At 35.2% G+C, this 18,759-nt stretch overlaps 1 protein-coding gene across 2 annotated transcripts in view; it reads left to right on the top strand.

Moving 5' to 3' along the window:
- The first annotated feature begins 1,655 nt into the window (after positions 1 to 1,655).
- LOC148954655 (uncharacterized) overlaps positions 1,656 to 18,759 on the top strand; it is a 64,893-nt gene continuing 47,789 nt past the window's right edge. Inside the window, exons 1-2 of one of the 2 annotated variants that reach the window (XM_089087184.1) lie at positions 1,738 to 1,789; positions 16,465 to 16,561. The gene's annotated coding sequence lies outside the window, so the exon portion shown is untranslated. Of the gene's footprint in view, positions 1,790 to 16,464; positions 16,562 to 18,759 lie in introns of both variants that reach the window. The other variant, XM_089087183.1, reaches the window with a different exon arrangement.

An 18,759-nucleotide genomic window follows, 5' to 3' on the forward strand; every position in this document is an offset into this window, starting at 1 on the left:
GAGTATGCTAATATTCAAAAGAAGTTCCCTGTACCAGCAAAGTCTATTGCACCTACTTTCCCCCAATCCCTTCCATGGAATTGGTCATTTCCCATAATAAATACTGAATTTTCAAAATGGAATAAAGATTTAACCCCCATTGCTTTTGTCAAGAAAAAAATTTGCAGAACTTAATACAATTACCTATAAAAATGACTTCCAAATTTTTGTTGATGGGTCAAAAATGAATGAAAAGGTTGCCAGTGGTGTTTTCCTTCCTCACCTGAATATTACAATGGGCGAGAGATTATTTAATAATTTATCTATATTGTCTGCTGAGTTAAATGCCATAATCATGGCATTAGAACACCTTAAGCAAAACCAACCTTTGATTGAAAATTTGAATAATATTATCATCTATTCCGACTCTTTATCAAGCCTTGAGTTGCTGGCCTCAGCTCCTGAATATAAGTTGGACATTGACACTTATCATTGTCTCAGTATTATTGATAATCTTGCTTCAAGTGGCATAAAAACTTACTTTCAGTACATTCCTAGCCACTCTGGCATAAGTGGTAATCATCAGGTTGATGAAATAACAAAAAATGCTATAAATATTGACCAGCCAAGTGGGAGACCAATCCCAATTAGAAATATCTACCGATGGAGGCTATCATATATTGATTTTAATAAGATTAATCCTATCCTTTCCCCCTTTCCCAATAAATATCTTTCCAAAATTAATCATAGAAATCGTTCTGGGACAAATGGACTAAATTTCTTTGCATTCTCATATAAGTTTTCTAATTCAAGTGGTTCAATTCCCCTCTCCCCTCTTTGCAGGCATTGTAACATGAATAATGAAACAACCGACCATTGCCTATTTGAATGTAATATGCTGACGTCTGCACAACATACCTTGCTTTGTAAACTGTTAAAATACTTCAAACACCACAAAATCCCACTATCAGCCAAGAGCCTAGTCAACTATACCTGCACACAGAGCATAGAAATCGACATCTATCATCTTATATTTGAACTCCTAGAGTCGAAAGATCTGCTGAAAGATATCTGAATATATCTAATAAATATGAGGCAATCAAGCCAGTAGCTCTGTAGCCCACAGAGTGAAGCAAAAGGAAAAGGGCTAAATAGTTTTACTGAAAAGCCCGCCTGCTGTTAAATAGAAGAAGAAGAAGCCTAAAACCGCGGCTCAAGCAGATGGCAGAAGTATCTTTCTAAAATTTATCATAGAATTCGTTCTGGAACAAATGGACTAAATTTCCTTGCATTCTCATATAAGCTTTCTAATTCAAGTGGTTCAATTCCCTTGTCCCCTCTTTGCAGGCATTGTAATATGAATAATGAAACAATTGACCATTGCCTATTTGAATGTAATATGCTGATGTCTGCACAACATACATTGCTTTGTAAACTGTTAAAATACTTCAAACACCACAAAATCCCACTATCAGCCAAGAGCCTAGCCAACTATTCCTGCACACAGAGCATAGAAATCGACATCTATCAACTTATATTTGAACTCCTAGAGTCGAAAGATCGGTTGAAAGATATCTGAATATATCTAATAAATATGAGGCAATCAAGCCAGTTGCTCTGTAGCCCACAGAGTGAAGCCAAAGGAAAAGGGCTAAATAGTTTTACTGAAAAGCCCGCCTGCTGTTAAATAGAAGAAGAAGATGGCTTTGGATCAATTGAAAGTCAATTTGAGAAAGAAATCAAAGAAATTACTTCTCTGAAACCAACAAATCTTCTCTGAAATCAGTGAAACGAATTTTGCCAATAACAGGTAAGCTCAGTAGATTTCTGAATGAACCTTTCAGTTATGCATCTAGAGTCTAAACTGTACTATGGGAAGATGTAGGACTATTGAAATTTCGGGATACCACCAGATGGCTAATTTGACAGTGTAGGCCTAGCCTATATACAAATCTTTAAATTAGCCAATTGGCCAATTGGTATTTTAAGCCTAAGAGTCCAGCTGGACATAAGGAAACATATTAAGAAAACAATCCTTCCTCCATAATATGCAGAATAATCCTAGTTAACACATTTTGCAGGGGGAGAGCCTTTATCTTAACTTCTTTCCTTGTTTTTCCAGTTTTTGTAAGAAATTCATAAATTTCTTAGAACCTATATGTTCACAGAATATATACCCCCACCTCCCTAATGTGTAAATATATACCTAGAATTTCATTCTCAATCTAAATATAACATCCATTTGCATCTCAAATGAACTTTACTCCCATATTAGCCATGTGGTGGATGTCCTAATTGATCTGCTCTCTGTCAAAGAGACATTTTAGAAATATAGTATAATTCTAGACAAGCTGCTTTTTTCTATCTTGGAAAGGGCAAGGTTAAGAAAATGAAACTTATGGCTATGAATCCAGGGCCAAAAACATAGCCTAGGCACTCCAGGAAGGTATTGCCAAGCTAGTTTCTTAAGGGACTCCACCCTTTGGCTATTGGAAAAATTACTTTATAAGCTCATATAGAATGATACTATCCAATCTCCTTATAATTAAAAACATCTTAGTCCTAGTCATCTAGTGGGAAAATTTGGCCCGTCTGTATAGGAGAGATCTATATTTGCCAACTAGTTGACAATAAATGTTGCCCCAGCAAAACTTTCCTTTTCCAACTAGTTGGCTAATAACTTGTCCCCAACAAAACTTAATTCTTCCAACTAGTTGACTAATAAATTCTCCCCAGCAAAACTTAATTTTGCCAAGTAGCTGGAAACAAACATTACGCCAGAAAGGAATTCATTTTCCAACTAATAACTTCTCCCCTTGCAGGAAGTTCCCATTTCCTTTAAATCTTTCTTTATGACATCCTCTCAACCCAGACAAGGACAAACTGCTTTCCTTTTAGCCCTAGACAGTTGGTCAAAAAGGCAAATCTTTGGCAATTTGTCATCCTTCATCTGCAGAATATGCCCTAGCCATCTCAACCTTTCTTTCATTATAGCCCTAGAAAGCAGGATTGAACACATTTTTTGTATTGCCTACTGTTGGAAATATGGTCAGTCAGCCAGATACCCAGAAAAATATGTAGGCAATTTCTATGGAAAACATCTAGCAAACTAGACAGTTGGTCAAAAAGGCAAATCTTTGGCAATTTGTCATCCTTCATCTGCAGAATATGCCCTAGCCATCTCAACCTTTCTTTCATTATAGCCCTAGAAAGCGGGATTGAACACATTTTTTGTATTGCCTACTGTTTGAAATATGGTCAGTCAGCCAGATACCCAGAAAAATTTGTAGGCAATTTCTATTGAAAACATCTAGCAAATTGTCATCCACTTTTTGGCATTTTCTTTTAGTTTGTTTTCTTTTAGGCTTGTATATATTGATGGGATCGTCAGGGAGGGAGGGTTGCTTTGTTCTCAGGATAACAACTAATTCATTGAAAAAGAGCATGAAATAAGAACATTGTTATTTTTATTTTATTAGCCAACCATGTTTTTTCAGAAGTGCTGCTAAACTGAAATTTTACCATTATTTGGAAATTTGACTAATTTACCCCTCTTAGAAGGGTTGCCTATAATAAATGTAGCTCAGCCTGTAATAAATAGGCCAGGGTGAAAACCTATTGAAAAAGGGGATTTTACCCTTTGACTTTTGGAAAAAATACTTTATAAGCTTATATAGAATGTTACTATCCAATCTCCTTCTAACATCATTTTTATACAATCCTAAAAAGGGCTTATCCTAGATTTCCCTCTCAATCACATAGACTATCTGTCTTGTTTTTTTCTACAATTAGCCATGTCTTGATGCCTACTGCAAAATACTTGATTTTTAATTCATGTGTTGCTGGAAACAAACATTGCCCCAGAAAATAATTCATTTTCCAACTAGTTGACTAGCAACTTCTCCCCATCAAAACTTTATTTTCCCAACTAGTTGACTAATAGCTTCTCCCCAGCAACACTTGATTTTGCCAACTAGCTGGAAACAAACATGGCCCCAGAAAACAATTCATTTTCCAACTAGTTGACTAATAACTTCTCCCCAGCAACACTTAAATTTGCCAACTAGTTGACAATAAATGATGCCCCAGCAAAATTTTCATTTTCTAACTAGTTGACTAACAACTTCTCCCCAGCAAAACTTAATTTTTCCAACTAGTTGACAAGTAACTTCTCGCTAGCAACGCTTGATTTTACCATCTAGTTAGAAACAAAAATTACCCCAGACAACAACTCATTCTCAAACTAGTAACTTCGCCTCTCCCAGGAATTTTCCACTCCCTTCAAATTTTTCTTTGGCATTCTCTCACTCTAAGCAAGGACAACTTGCTTCCCTTTTAGCCCTAGACAGTTGCCCAAAAAACAAAACCTTTGGCAATTTGTCATCCTTCATCAGCAAAATATGCCCTAGTCATCTCAACCTTTCTTTCATTATAGCCCTAGAAAGCAGGATTGAACCAAATTTTTTGTATAGCCTACTATTTGAAATATGGTCAGTCATCTGGGTACCCAGAACAATCTGTAGGCCATTTCTATAGAAAACATCTAGCAAATTGTCATCCACTTTTTGAAATTATCTTTTAGTTTTGTATATATTGATGGGATCTTCAGAGAGGGAGGGTTGGTTTGTTGTCAGGGTAACAACTAATATGTTGAAAATGAGCATGAAAGAAGAAGATTGTTATTTTTATTGTAAAAGCCTATTGTGTTTTTTGATATAAGTGCTGCTAAACTGAAATTTTACCATATTTAGAAATTTGGCTAATTTACCCCTCTATTCTTAGAGATGTGTGCACTCACAGTTTCATGTAGCAAGGCCTATAATAAATAGGCCAGGGTGAAAGCCTATTGAAAAAATAAAGTTTTGTTGTAGAGAAGTTACTAGTCAACTTGTTGGAAAATGAATTGTTTTCTGGGGCAATGTTTGTTTTCAGCTAGTTGGCAAATTTAAGTGTTGCTGGGGAGAAGTTATTAGTTAACTAGTCGGAAAATAGATTGTTTTGTGGGGCAATGTTTGTTTCTAGCTAGGCCTAGTTGGTAAAATTAAGTATTGCTGGGGATTAGTTATTAGTCAACAAGTTGGAAAATGAATTGTTTTCTGGGACAATGTTTCTTTCCAGCTAGGTGGCAAAATTAAGTGTTGCTGGAGAGAAGTTATTAGTCAACTGGTTGGAAGATAAAAGTTTTGCTGGGGAAACATTTCTTGTCAACTAGTTGGCAAATATAGATTTCTCCTATAGGGATGGGCAAAATTTTCCAACTAGATGGCAAAAATATTTTTAATTATAAGGAGATTGGATAGTATCATTTTATATAAGCTTATGAACAAATTTTTTCCAATAGTTAAAGAGTGGATATCCCTATTTTATCCCTCTTCTGATTTCTAAGTCTTAGAAAATTGCTGGTAAATATTATCCAGTTCATATTATTGACCTACAAATAAAGTAAACATAGGCTAGGCCTACCTGGTAAATTTCTAGTTGGCCATATAACTTGGTATAAATTTACAACTGTGACTAATAATAAAGAGACATGTTAAGAAAACAATTCTTACTTTATAATTTGTATAATGATCCTAGTTAACATATTAGGCCTATCTAATTAGAGAACCTTTGTCGTGATTTCTTTCCTATTTTTTCCAGCTTAAAAAAAGAAAAGAAAAAGCCATGCATCCAATAAAATGTTTTATATGTTTGAAATGTATGCTATAAATTTTTTTATAGATGGCACTTGTCTCGGCTGTTCTAAAAATGTTTTTAGGTACTTGCATATAAAATGTACTCTTTTATATACTGCTAAAGAAGTCAAGTGTGGTTAATGCTATTGAAATAAAATAGGATGAACATATTAGTTTAGAAACATATTTGGGCTATATATTTGCACATTAGGGTGTGGGGTGGGGGGTAAAGCATACCATATATTAAATATATAACCTAACCTAGGTACCACCCCCCCTAAATCTCCCCAAAAAACAGCTTAAATATTGTAAATGCAATGAAAACTACTCTATGCATTCCAATTCTTAATAGCAGTCTATTGAAATAATCAGTCTGGTGGGTATCTGTCCTGTTGTCTGTAGCATCTCCAGTTTGAAATTCCATATACTGTATATAAAAAGTATGTTTAATGCAAAAGTACCTGTTTTTATTCATTTTTATACTTTTATTTATTTTATTCAATAAAGGAGAAAGCCAATAGGGCCATTCTTTTCTACTAAGATCTTATATCTAAGATCTCACATCTTTCTGCAAAGATTTCTTTTCTTTTAACTCATCTTTGTTCTAAGATCTTACAGCTCACTGATGTTAGCAAAAATGTGAAGGACACTATCTTTTTGCCAAATAGAACATTGTTAAGAGAACTTTGATGATATACTCCTCATTGTTCTTAGACTGTTAATCAGAGCAGAATGATGAAAGACATTTGCAAAAGAATAGGCTACTATAAGATGTAAAATCTTAGTGCTAAGATTTCACTATTAAGCATTGTTTGTCAGAAGATGTAAGATCTTAGCATACAGATGAGTAAAAGAACAGCCCTAATGGCTTGTTGCAATACAGACACAAGAAATGACAGCTAAAACAGCAACACTGCAAAGCACAAAACAAAAATAACATTCATCAGTAAAAAAACAACTGTATTACAGAAACTATTTTCCATAGAACTCAGTTTCAACAATAGCACTCTTAAATGTTTGCACAGAAACTATGGTATCAGGTAAACTATTCCAAAGTTTTGTTGCTCAGTGACATTGACCTATTTGCTTGTGCATGAGTTTTGTTGAGTGGATGAATAATGACTAAGTTTGAAGCTCTCAGCCCAGTCCACATTATCAACACCCTTCATAAAATGGAATGTATTGATCAGGTCAACCCTATCCTGTTGAAACTCCAGAGAAGGAAGTCCCAAACATTGCAGTCAGTGCTGACATTGTAAATGACTCAGATATATAACAAACTTTGACACCCAATGTTGAACCTTTTCAATTTGCTGCAAGTCACATTTCCATGTCATATACCACACAGAGGAACAATATTTGGTAAATTTTTAGAGTTCATATTATTGACTAACAAATAAAGTGAATATACTACTTGATGACTTTTTTTATGCTCTTTAGAAATATAATGATTGTTTTTGTTGAAAATAAAGTTTACCCCCACCCCTATATATTCAGGGTATATATTTGCACATTAGGGTAGGGTGGGGGGTAAAGTTTAAACTTACCTCTCATTTGCATCAGAAATACCCCCCCCCAATGTGCAAATATGTACCCTGAATTGGTATATATTGGGGTGGGGATAATAATCATTTGTGGCAAAAATGATTGTTATATTTGGAAAGAGCATAAAAAGGCATTGAATATTATGTTTACTTTATTTGTAAGTCAATAATATGAACTGCCAAAAATTTACCCAATATTCTACCATCAGGCTTACTACTGTCTTGTATAGTGTTATAAAAGTGTGAAGGTTAAATTTCCTGAGACTTCTCTTAATTCAAAGCAGACTGTAATTAGCATTTTGCAAAATTGTTGACACATGCTTGTGAAACTTCAACTGGTTATCAAAGTGAATACCTAAATCCCTTACTGAATCTGCAGATGAAATAGGTGTATCACAAAGAATATAATGATAAGTCAAGCTTTTCAAAAAGTAATGAAGTACAAAACATTTTTGATGGTTTACAAACATGGAGTTCAATTTACATCAATCATTTAGGGCATTCAGATCCTCTTGAATAAGCACAACTTCTACCAGGGAGGTAACACGTTTATACAGTTTTACATTGTTCACAAACAGTTTGACACTGGAGTGATGAAATACTTCAGGCAAATCATTGAAAAAAACCCCACAAAATAACACTGGGCCAAAACAACTGCCTTGTGGCACACCACTCAAAACCAGGTTCTCACTTGAAATTGCACTACCAACTATAACTTGCTGGAAACAGCCTGATAAGTAATCTGTAATCCATGCCAAAGTTCTACTGCCTAGCTTATACTTTTCACATTTTTCAAGCAACAAACTAACTAAAACTTTGTCAAATGCTTGACTGAAGTCAATGTACAAGCAATCAAACTTCAAACCAAAATCAGCCATATTTTGGAAATCTTTTACAACTTCTAGCAACTATGTATTGCATGACCTCTTTTTTCTGAAACCATGTAGTGACAGATGCCATAATTTATTTTGCTCAAAGTACTCCTGTGTCTTATATACAATAATCTTTTTAAAAACTCTTGATAAAATCAAGGTGTTTGAAATTGGATGATAATTTCCAAATTGGGACTTAGATCCTCCTTTATGGAGTGGTTTTACAACTGCTTTTTTCCACACTGCAGGGCATTTACCACTCAGTAGACAGTGGTTAAACAAAACACAAGAGGTTTAGCTAAACATGTGGCTGTCTTCCAAAGAAAAGCATTTGAAATACCATCTATATCTGGAGCTTTATTAAGAGAAAGGTCATGGAGAATTTTTAAAACCTGCTGTGAAGAAATATCAGTCAAAGGGCACTTTGTCTGCTGAAACAAATTTGGTAAAATGGGATGGACTGCATGCATGAACATCATTTGGATTTACAAAAACTAATGAAAACCTTGATTAAACACATCAGCCTTTTCTGATTATTTCTTATTAATTCACTAGTAGCTGGGTCATCAAAAATGCACAAATACAGTTGAGGAATCAGTCTTGTTACTATTAACATACTTCAAAACTTCTTTGGACACCCTTGAATGTTAGTAATGATTGACAATTTGAGTGATTCCTGGATTTCGCATAGAGATCAAGTGGTGCAATTCCAAGCTCTTTTATATGCACACCACAAGTGTTTGTTTTTTTAACATATACGGTATCCATTGTTTATTTTTATCACCAATAGCATCAAGTACAAATTTTGGCAGTTGTCTTCTTTTTCTTGGACCTTCTTTTATGTAATAATGTGGAATGAACCTATCACATGCTTCTTTTTTAACCTCTCAGATGAACTCAAAAGCAACATCTGCATTTCTAGAATGAAGCTCCTTGACAATAAACACAGAACAGATAAAGTCTTCCACTTAAGAAATGGCACCAGAAGTGTTGTTTTCAGTGCTATATTGCACTTAAGAATGGTAAAATTGATAAAAAAAGCACATAGGCCTATATATGAACAATAGCTTTCAAACAAGCCATTAAACGTCACTCTTATAAGTTCTGCTAGCCCAATCTCCCCAGTTTTTCCACTTGAGGCACGGCGTCAAAAGTGCCGTTTTTAGAGCCATTTTGAACTTACTGATTGTGGAATTTATATGAAGGACGTCGATATGAGCAATATCTTTTATATGAGCTATAAAAGATCTGTCCTGGTAGCCTGCTGGTGCCACCCCTTGAGAACTGGCACAAAAAGTGACATTTTAGTGCCATATGGAACTTGAAGATGGCAGAATTTATAAAAAGCACATAGATATGAGAAATAGCTTTTGAATGAGCCATTAAGCATCTCTATATGATGTTCTGGTAGCCCGCTAGGCCTGTTGAAAAAAAAATAAAAAAGGGAGGCAGATCAGTGCTACCCATGCAACAAAAATTGATTTCCCTTGCTGTTGAAGGTGAGGGACTATAATTTCCCTGCAGTATGTTTTCGACTATGCTGATTCCAATGGTGCACTTTTCATTTTGATCTGACTCCATTTTCGAGGGGTTTGAGGTTTTTTTTTAATCACCTTGCATTTCTTTTTGTAATAAATTTTTACTTTTAAGACAAAACAAAAGAATAGTTACCTTTCCTGGTTCAGTGTCAGACGGTGATTTCTTTTCACTAGGCAGTTTTTTCAAAACGCGTTTTTTAACTTTTGGTTACTATGGGTTGTGGTTTCCTCTTTACTAGGTTGCACCTGCTGCTGCAACCATGATTGTAATGCTCATTTCATCTAATACTGGACTTAAGCTAAACAGAAGTACACATTGATTGCAAGTCTTGATTGCCCAAAGGCAGTCAGATTTTCCTCTGCATTTTCTTGGTTAACTTTGCGTTAACCAATGATTTGAGGGCAGAGCAAAGCTAGGATGTGATGCAAACTGTCTTAAGCCTTTGAGCCAATTCTCCATGTTGCCTTTGACTCAACAAGAGCTATTATGCTTAACACTCTTTTACACCTTACAAGAATAAGATATATTTCTTCTTCTATTTCATAGCAGGCGGGCTTTTCAGTTGATACTATTTAGCCCTTTTCCTTTTGCTTCACTCTGTGGGCTACAGAGCTACTGGCTTGGTTGTCTCTTATTTATTTGATATTCTCAGATATCTTTCAGTAGATCTTTTGACTCAAGGAGTTCAAATATAAGATGATAGATATTGATTTCTGTGCTCTGTGTGCAGGTATAGTCGGCTAGGCTCTTGGCTGGTAGTGAGATTTTGTGGTGTTTGAAGCACTTTAACAGTTTACAATGCAAAGTATGCTGTGCAGACGTCAGCATATTACATTCAAATAGGCAGTGGTCAAATGTTTCATTATTCATAATACAATACCTGCAAAGAGGGGACAGGGGAACTGAACCACTTGAATTAGGAAACTGATACGAGAATGCAAGAAAGTCTAGTCCATTTGTTCCAGAACGAATTCTATGATAAATTTTAGAAAAATACTTATTGGGAAGGGGGGAAAGAGTAAGATTTTTCTTATTAAACATAATAATCGATAGTCTCCATCGGTAAATATCTCTAATGGGGATTGGTCTCCCACTTGGCTGGTCAATATTTATAGCATTTTTTGCTATTTCATCAACCTGATGATTACCCCTTATACCAGAGTGGCTAGGAATATACTGAAGATAAGTTCTTATGCCACTTGAAGCAAGATTATCTATAATACTAAGACAATGATAAGTGTCAATATGCAGCTTATACTGAGGAGCTGAAGTTAGCAACTCAAGGCTTGATAAAGAGTCTATATAACTATATAGTCTATATAATATATAAGAGTCTAATAAACTATAATATTATTTGAATTAGCAATCAAGGGTTTATTTTCCATAAGGTGTTCTAATGCCATGATTATGGCATTTAACTCTGCAGACATTATAGACACATTATTATACAATCTCACAATCATTACAATTTTCAGGTGACGAAGGAAGGCACTACTTGCTAGCTTCGCATTAATTTTGGACCCATCAACAAATATTTGGAAATGGTTTTTATAAGTAATTGTATTAAGTTCTGCAAATTTTTTCTGGACCAACTCAATGTGGGTTAAATCTTTAGTCCACATTGAGAAATCTGTATTTATAGTGTAAACTGATCAATTTAAAGTAGGGGATTGGGGGAAAATGCGTGCAACAAAATGTGTGAAAACAAGGAACTTCCTCCGAATGACGTTACATTAATCTGCAGTACGATTATGGATTGTTAAATTGTTTGGCGAATTATACTGGGTTTCTCAGATATTTGATTAAATTTTTGCAAGATGTTTTATCAAGAGAAAGCTACATCTTTCCCTTATTGTTGTTAATCCACTCTCCATAAGCAGAAACTTGGTTCTTGTGGGTTTCCTAAGACCAAATATGAGACGTATTATATCGTTTTGTATTGTTTCAATTTTTTGAATCTGGGTCTTAGCACATGAACCATAGATGATGAGCCCATAGTCAATATTTGGTCTTATATGTGATTTATAAAACTGGAGTAAGGTTTTCTCCTTACAGCCCCAGGGTTTAGAAAGAAGTCTTTATAGTATAATTGTTTTTCTACACCATTTTTTTATTGTGTTTGAAATGTGGAGGTGGAAATTAAGTTTTTGGTCAAGCATGAGACCTAGGTAATTAATATCTTCTGGAATAGTTGTTCCATTTAGAGTTAGTCTTACATTAACACGATTTCGCTTTCGGTGAAATTGGACTATTTTTGACTTGGTAGGTGCAATTGGTAGATCTGAATGTTGAGAGAATTTTTCAAATTAGAAAAGTGACTTTTGCAGCTTTGACTGTGCAATCTCAAAGGTATTGCCAGATGACCATAGTACCTGATCATCAGCATATTGTAGATTCGTGTGGGGGAGGTTCATGTCCCAGAGATACAGGGCAAAAAGGAGGCAGCTGAGGACTGCTCCCTGAGGAAGGCCTTTGGTTATTGTCTTTTGGGGTGAAGAGGCTGAACCTACACAAACAATGAAACTTTGCAATTCTATGAAAGATTTTGTAAAAGATAATAGTTTGGGGGGTAGTCCCAGGTTTGCAAGTTTAATTAAAAGGGTTTGGTGGTTCACATTGTCATTTGCCCCTTCAAAATCTAGGAAAGCTGCAACTAGGACATTTTGAGAATGATTCATTTATTGCATTTGTTAACAATATGAAAGCATCTTTTGAGGAATGGTGTTTCCTGACGCCAGTTTGAGTGTAAGGGATCATATTATTTTTTTCAACAAACCAGAGGAGTTGGTAATAGATCATTTTCCCCATTATTTTCCCCATTACAGGAGTAATCATTATGGGCCAATAGGACTCAGAGTTATTTTTGGGTTTTTATTTCTTTAGGATTGGTAGGAGAGACGAACATTTTCAGAGATTGAGGAACATAGATGAAGCACAAGAATGATTATAGCAAATTAGAAGTTCCTGTTTGTATAAAGAGGTGGGATTCTTTATCCATGTAGGGTGTATATTGTCATAGCTGCCATTAGTCTTGGTCCTAATATGATGTATTGCATTGTTCATTTCCTGGATTGAAAATGGGCTGGTTATTTACTCGGATCCTGGGCGAGGTTGGTAACTTGGGATCATAGGAATTGGAGAATTGGAGGAATTTTGCTACAATTGTTTGAAGTTAGCTTATTAACAAAAAGAGTGGCAAATAGCTTAGCTTTTTTATTATCATTGTCATAATGGGTATTGTTATGTATAAGCTCATACAGGAGTGGGTTGGGGGAAGTCTTTTACCCACAGATGTGGCTTATGACTATGTATAATTGGCTCGTGTGTTTCTCTGGAGAGATTATTTGCGAAATTATTCCAGTATTTATATTTAGCATTTATTATGGTTCTTTTTAGATTAGATTCTGATTGTAATTTATGTAAATATGTACTAGGTGATGTTTTTTTTAAGAACGGTCTCTAACATGCCTTTTTTGTTCTCCACTTATGTTAGCACTCATCTGTCTACCATACTTTTGGAATATGTCTAAGAAAGGTTTTCCTTTGCGTGGTCCTGGGGATAGATCGATTAGCTGTGTATATTAGTATAGATGCCATAACTTCAGCTTGTGTGTCAACTGTTGCGTTTGAAATGCCTGAATTTTGGGTGAAACTTGTAATTTCATAATTTAGCTTATTTTGGAACATAGGCCAATTTGCTTTAGTGTTGATATATTTGGAGGTATGTGATAGGGTTTCAGCAGGTTCATTTAGGGAGCAAACTATGACAAAGTGGTTACCACATAGACGATCAATTTTATTTATATAAATTTTATTCAAAATATTTAATGACATAATTTGTAGGTCAATTGTAGAGAAACTGCCACTTTTGGGGTTGAAATATGTATTCAGGTTTGGAGGGGTAGCAACAGCTAATTCAGTATAATTTGAAGTCATAAGCTCAATGAACTTACCAGCTTTATTTGCTGGTTTATTCCCCCACAAAAGGCTGTGGGCATTAAAGTCTCCACAAATAATAATATTTTTCAACATCTTAGAATTATTTATATAGCTGAAGAAATCCATTGCATCTGTAGTTTGGCCATTAGGGTTATAAAAGCTTATTATGTAAGTTTTTGTATTATTCAGCCAAACACTGATACCAATTGCATCAACATCATTTACAAAATCTGGAAAGTTGATGCCACAGAATTTTATATTATTTTTAACTATTAAAGCTACTCCACCTCCTTTTCTCTCTGATGATCTATCCTTTGTCAGGATAGTGTATCCCAGAGACTTAATTTGTTGATTTTGGGTTAAATGAGTTTCCTGGAGGCAAGCAATATTGATGGAATTATTATTCCTAAAAGATATTAGTTCATTTAACTTATTTTCTGTAAGTGATCTTACGTTCCACTGGAGTATTGATATGTGTTGTGTTGTTGTTTTATTTTTCATATGACTGTGTATCAATGTTCAGCTTTGTTAATAGTAGAGCAAGATCTTTTTTTTGCTTGAATGAGCATATGATTAGGGATGTAGATTTTTGCAAATTCACCAATGATTTTTGTTTTCTGTTGTTGTTGTATATTCATGGCCTGAACTGCATTGCAGTTTAGAATGAATAAGCATATATTTGGGGTGTGCATGTTTGGTTGTGAATCTAGTTTTTCAGCAAAAGAACCAAGTACTGATAGTATGTATGGTTTTTCTTTCCCTCAAAGGGGGTGCTCTGTTAACCTGATTTTACTAAAAAAAGTTGAGTACTGGCTTGGTGATTCTTTCTGATAGAGATGTGAGCTAGGGGTATAGCAAGATAATGCTCCGCGTGAGGTATATTGTGCTTTCGGGTTGTTTGATTTGGGAGTTTAATTTAATTTCAATATAGGTTTTATTTGAAGTAATTGGGCAGCATTTGCTTCCATAGCTGCAAAAGGGTATGGAATGGCCTTTTCTGTTGCTATTTGGAGTGTTAGTGCTCTTTTCTTATATGCAGGGCATTGTGATTTATTGGTGGATTCATGTGGGCCTTTACAATTGATACATGTAGGCTGAGTGTTGTTGCCAGTTGTCAACTCTTTAGGATGGGAGCCTTTACAATTACTACAGGCTAGGAGAATTTCATTGCATTTATTTGTTGTGTGTCCCAGTGTCAGACACTTCTGACACTGGATAGGCTTTGGCTTGTATTCCTTGTGCGGTTTGATTTGCCCAAATAGGAATAACTTTTCTGTGATATTAATTTTTTCCTTCAGTGTAAATAGGAAAGATCTACTTGTTTTTAATCTATTAGAGTTGGGTTTACCCAGTTGAGTGACATCTTCTACAGGGATTGTGTTACCAGCCCTATCTGAGAGCCCTTCTTTTAACTCCTGAATTGCTATTTCTAGGGGAACATTATATACTACTATTTTTGTTGGGGATTGTTTGGGTTCTATTTAGATGAGTTTATTGGGGTATTCAGAAGAGATTTTAGATTAAGTATTATATCAGCTGATTTCTTATCTTGGACAGCTATTAGCAAAGATCAATCACAGTGAATGTTAAGAGAAAACATTGATTTTAACATTTTGAAAATTGCAACCCTTATTGTATAAATCTTTGTTATTTCAAAGGGGGTATTTGGAAAAATTTTGAGGTGAATTCCTAAGTTTTGGGAAGGATATTCTTGGAAAGGAGGAGGGGAAATACTTTTGATTGGGGATGTTTTTTTCCTTTTTTTGGAGCTCCTAGAAAGGACCTATTGAAAGCCATTATCATCTATAGTGACATTTGCTCCAACACTGTTTACTGTCCTATTCTCAGAATTTGAGCTTTCATGTGAGTTTTGTTATAGGGAGCTTGACCAGCCAGGATGGGGCAAAAATGGATCAATTTCATTAGTATTTGGGGTGGGATCCGGAGGGACCTTTTTTTGGGGGGAGTTCTTTACATTGTCTTTTTGAATAAGCTTTAAGCTAAAAGGAAAGGATAACAGTATGATACCAGACCGTCTGCACTCTACAGTGGGGAAAACTTCACCATCCACAAAAGAAACACCACAGTATGGCCCTGAGGAGGATTTTGAGCATGAGGGACTCAGTACAGCTACTGATTAATCGAGACAATAATTCACAAGAAACTTATTTTAAAATTTTTTAAAGTGTTGCTGTTGTTATTGCTGTGACCTCTTGAAAATAATTTAGAGTTAGTCTTGCATTAACATGATTTCGCTTTCGGTGAAATTGGAATATTTTTGACCTGGTAGGTGCAATGGGTAAATCTGAATGTTGAGAGAATTGTTCAAATAGGAATAGTGAGTTTTGCAGCTTTAACTGTGCAATCTCAAAGGCGTTGCCAGATGACCATAGTACCAGATTATTAGCATATTGTAGATTCGTGTGGGGGAGGTTCATGCCCCAGAGATATAGGGAAAAGAGGAGGCAGCTCATGACTGCACCTTGAGGACAGTCTTTGATTATTGTATTTTGGAGTGAAGAGGCTGAACCTACACAAACAATGAAACTTCGCAATTCTATGAAAGATTTTATAAAATATACTAGCTTGGGGGGGGGGTAGTCCAATGTTTGCAAGTTTTATTAAAAGGATTTGGTGGTTCACATTGTCATATGCCCCTTCAAAATCTAGGAAAGCTGCAACTAGGATATTATTTTTTGAGAATGATTCATTTATCGCATTTGTTAACAATATGAAAGCATCTGTTGAGGAATTGTGTTTCCTGAATCCAGTTTGAGTGTGAGGGATCATATTATTTTTTTCAACAAACCAGCGGAGTTGGTAATAGATCATTTTCTCCATTATTTTCCCCATCACAGGAGTAATCATTATGTGCCTATAAGACTCAGGGTTATATTTGGGTTTATTTTTCTTTAGGATTGGTAGGAGGGACGAACATTTCCAGATATTGGGGAACATAGATGAAGCACAAGCATGATTATAACGATTTAGAAGTTCCTGTTTATATGAAGAGGTGAGATTCTTTATCCATGTAGGGTGTATATTGTCATAGCTGCCGCTAGTCTTGGTCCTAATATGTTGTATTGCATTATTCATTTCCTGGATTGAAAATGGACTGGTTATATACTCGGATCCTGGGCGAGGTTGGTAACTTGGGTTTATAGGAATTGGGCGCATTTTGCTACAATTATTTGATGTTAGCTTATTAACAAAAAGAGTGGCAAATAGCTTAGCTTTTTCATTATCATTGTCATAAAGGGAATTATTATGAATAAGCTCATACAGGAGTGGATTAGGGGAGGTCTGTTTCCCACGGATGCGGCTTATGACTTTATGTATAGTTTGATCATGTGCTTCACTGGAGAGGTTATTTGCAAAATTATTGCAATAGTTATATTTAGTATTTATTATGGTCCTTTTTAGATTAGATTCTGCTTGTAATTTTTTTAAATATGTAGTAGGTGATGGTTTTTTTTTAGAATGTTCTCCTAGCTGCCTTTTTTGTTTTCCATTTATTTTGGCACTCATTTGTCCACCATGCTTTGGGAATATGTTAGGGAAGGTTTTCCTGGGTGTTGTCCTGGGGATAGCATGATTAGCTGTATTTATTAGTAAAGATGCCAAAATTTCAGCATGTGTGTCAGCTGTTGCGTTTGAAATGCATGAATTTTGGGCGAAACTTGTAATTTCATCATTTAGCTTATTTTGGAACATAGGCCAATTTGCTTTAGTGTTGATATATTTGGAGGTATGTGATAGGGTTTCAGCAGGTTCGTTTAGGGAGCAAACTATGGCAAAGTGGTTAGTACATAGACTATCAATTTTATTTATATAAATTTTATTCAAAATATTTTAAGACACAATATGTAGGTCAATTGTAGAGAAACTGCTACTGTTGGGGTTGAAATATGTATTCAGGTTTGGAGGGGTAGCAACAGCTAATTCATTATTATTTGAAGTCATACGTTCAATGAACTTACCAGCTTTATTTGCTGATTTATTCCCCCACAAAAGGCTGTGGGCATTAAAGTCTCCACAAATAATGATATTTTTCAACATATTAGAATTATTTATGTAGCTAAAGAAATCCATGGCATCCGTAGTTCGGCCATTAGGGTTATAAAAGCTTAATATGTAAGTTTTTGTATTATTCAGCCAAACACTGATACCAATTGCATCAACATCATTTACAAAATCTGGAAAGTTCATACCACAGATTTTTATATTATTTTTAACTATTAAAGCTACTCCACCTCCTTTTCTCTCTGATGATCTATCCTTTCTCATGATAGTGTATCCCAGAGACTTAATTTGTTGATTTTGAGATAAATGAGTTTCCTGGAGGCAAGCAATATTGCTGGAATTATTATTAATAAAAGATATTAGTTCATTTAACTTATTTTCTGTAAATGATCTTACGTTCCACTGGAGTATTGATATGTGTTGTGCTGTTGATTTATTTTTCGTATGACTGCGTATCAATATTCAGCTATGGAAATAGTAAAGCAAGATCTTTTTTTTGCTTGAATGAGCATATGATTAGGGATGTAGATTTTTGCCAATTCAGCAATGATTTTTGTTTTCTGTTGTTGTTGTATATTCATGGCCTGAACTGCATTGCAGTTTAGAATGAATTATCATATATTTGGGGTTTACATGTTTTGTTGTGCATTCAGTTTGTCAGTTAAGGGATTAATTCCTGGTAGTGTTTCTGGTTTGTTTCTTGTTGGGAGGGGGTGCCAGGCTGATCTCATCTCACTAGGGAAGGAGGCTTGTTGGCTTGGTGATTCTTTCTGATAGAGATGTGAGCTAGGGGGCTTAAAGGATGGTGTTTTGTAAGGGGTACTTGATGCATTGGGAGTCTTTGAGTTGGGAGTTTTGTCTGATTTCAATATAGGTTTTATTTGGTTTGATTGGGCAGCATTTGCTTCCATAGCTGCAAAAGTGTATTGAATGGCCTTCTCTGTTGCTATTTGGAGTGTTAGTGCTCTTTTCTTATATGCAGGGCATTGTTCTTCTTCTTCTATTTCACAGCAGGCGGGCTTTTCAGTTGATACTATTTAGCCCTTTTACTTTTGCTTCACTCTGTGGGCTACAGAGCTACTGGCCTGGTTGTCTCTTATTTTTTTTTAGATATTCTCAAATATCTTTCGGTAGATCTTTCGACTCAAGGAGTTCAAATATAAGATGATAGATATCGATTTCTGTGCT

This window comes from Artemia sp. Qi Xiang Cuo, chromosome 3 (genome assembly GCF_049724085.1).
Source record: "Artemia sp. Qi Xiang Cuo chromosome 3, ASM4972408v1, whole genome shotgun sequence".
Classification (NCBI taxonomy): domain Eukaryota; kingdom Metazoa; phylum Arthropoda; class Branchiopoda; order Anostraca; family Artemiidae; genus Artemia; species Artemia sp. Qi Xiang Cuo.